Source organism: Cebus imitator, unplaced genomic scaffold (assembly GCF_001604975.1).
Source record: "Cebus imitator isolate Cc_AM_T3 unplaced genomic scaffold, Cebus_imitator-1.0 Scaffold399, whole genome shotgun sequence".
Classification (NCBI taxonomy): Eukaryota; Metazoa; Chordata; class Mammalia; order Primates; family Cebidae; genus Cebus; species Cebus imitator.
In genome coordinates, this window is record NW_016107714.1 from 419629 (window position 1) to 421822 (window position 2194).

General features: G+C 44.4%; 1 protein-coding gene and 1 long non-coding RNA gene across 2 annotated transcripts in view; one reads left to right on the plus strand and one right to left on the minus strand.

Moving 5' to 3' along the window:
• LOC108289297 overlaps window positions 1–1465 on the plus strand; it is a 10461-nt gene extending 8996 nt beyond the window's left edge. The window contains exons 2-3 of the long non-coding RNA XR_001819098.2: window positions 8–136; window positions 450–1465. This is a non-coding gene — a long non-coding RNA (uncharacterized LOC108289297). The remainder of the gene's footprint in view (window positions 1–7; window positions 137–449) is intronic.
• Window positions 1–2194, minus strand: part of MOB1A (MOB kinase activator 1A) — a 30417-nt gene that overhangs the window by 3946 nt on the left and 24277 nt on the right. The window lies entirely within an intron of this gene.

Consider the following 2194-nt stretch of genomic DNA (forward strand, 5'->3'; position numbering starts at 1 on the left):
TGTACAGACGTGGTCTCACTATTTGCTAAGGCTGGTACTGAACTTTGGCTTTAAGTGATCTGCCCACCTTGGCATCCCAAAGCGCTGGGATTACAGGGGTGAGCCACCATGCCTGGCCCTCTTTTTAAAAATATAGGTTTGGGCCGGGCGCGGTGGCTCAAGCCTGTAATCCCAGCACTTTGGGAGGCCAAGGCGGGTGGATCAAGAGGTCAAGAGCTCAAGACCATCCTGGTCAACATGGTGAAACCCCGTCTCTACTAAAAATACAAAAAATTAGCTGGGCATGGTGGTGCGTGCCTATAATCCCAGCTACTGAGGAGGCTGAGGCAGGAGAATTGCCTGAACCCGGAGGCGGAGGTTGCGGTGAGCCAAGATCGTGCCATTGCACTCCAGCCTGGGTAACATGAGTGAAACTCCGTCTCAAAAAAAAAATAAAAATAAAAATATAGGTTTGACATTGTGATATATGTATTTGGTTTTCCTCCCTGTTTCCTGACACATAGCTCGTAAAACCCTTGCTGGAATTACCAAAGTGGTAAGAGTATCTCGTATTGCTAATGAGATGACTACTGACTGGGGGCTCCTATAAAGTGTCAGGATGGGAACTGGTCAACCTTCAGCCAGCCCTCTTTCTTCCCAGATCACAGCCTCTGGGGAGGGGAGAGGGCTGGCTAAAGGCTGAGTTGATCACCAATGGCCAATTATTTAATCAATCATGGCCAAGTAATGACGCTTCCATAAAAACACAAAAAAACAGGGCTCAGGAGAGCTTCTGGACAGCTGAACACATGGAGGTTCCTGGAGCATGGCACGCCTAGAAAGAGCATGGAAACCCCTTCTCTGCTGGCCCTACACATCTCTTCTATCTAGCTGTTCATCTGTATCTTTTGTAACATCTTTCATAATAAATGGGTAGAGATAAGTAAGTATTTCCCTGAATTCTATGAGCTGCTCTAGCAAATTAATCAAACCCAAGGGGAGGGAGATTGTAGGAACCCTGGTTTACAGTCAGAGGTATAGATGACAATCTATTACTTTTGATTGATATCCAAAGTGGGGGGCAGTCTTGTGTGACTGAGCTCTCAACTTGTAGGGTCTGATGCTACCTCCAGATAGTATCAGAACTGAATCAAATTATAGGACATTCATCTGGTATCCACTGTATAAATGATCATTTGCTTGGTGTGTGAGGGACAGTCCCCATGTTTGGTCACAGAAGCATTCTGTGTGGTGAGAGTACAGGAGAAAAAAGGGAGTTTGTTTTACAATATTCTTACAACAGGAGACTTATTAAAGAAGCAACTCTAGGTATCAGTATGATCCTCACTTTGTTAAACATTGAAATCAAAACTGTATATATATATTTAAATTTACATAGAAATTACCTGAAAAAGGCTGGGCATGGTGGCTCATGCCTATAATTCCAGCACTTTGGGAGGACAAGGCAGGTGGATCACTTGAGGTCAGGAGTTTGAGACCAGCCTGGCCAACCTGGTGAAACCACATCTCTACTAAAAATATAAAAATTATCTGGGTGCCTGCAATCCCAGCTATTTGGAATGCTGAGGCAGGAAAACTGCTTGAACCCAGGAGACAAAGGTTGCAGTAAGCCACTATCATGCCATTGCACTCCAGCATGGGCAACAGAGCAAGACTTTGCATCCCCCCGACCCCGAAAAAAGAAAACTACCTGAAAACTACAAACTCAACTTTTGATAAAGGGGCAGTAGAACTTTATGCAACAACCTGAGAAGGAAGATCAGGAAGAGCATGGTACAGTACACAGACCTATAATATGCAGTATCTATTATAAAGCTACCAGGAAATATCTAGACAGACATATGTATGTAATGCAATATGCAAAATACAAGTTATCTCTAAAGTTAGGCTAAAGGCGTACCAATTCTTTGATATCTTTTTCAAACAATGTGAATTATTTTTTAATTTTTAAAAGTTCCAATTCTCGCCAGGTGCACTGGCTCAGGCCTGTAATCCCAGCACTTGGGGACGCCAAGGCGGGCTGATCATGAGGTCAGGAGTTCGAGACCAGCCAGCCTGACCAACATGGTGAAACCCCATCTCTACTAAAAATACAAAAATAAGCTGGGTATGGTGACACGCGCCTGTAATCCTAGCTACTTGGGAGGCTGAGGCAGGAGAATCACTTGAACCCAGGAGGTGGAGGTTGCAGTGA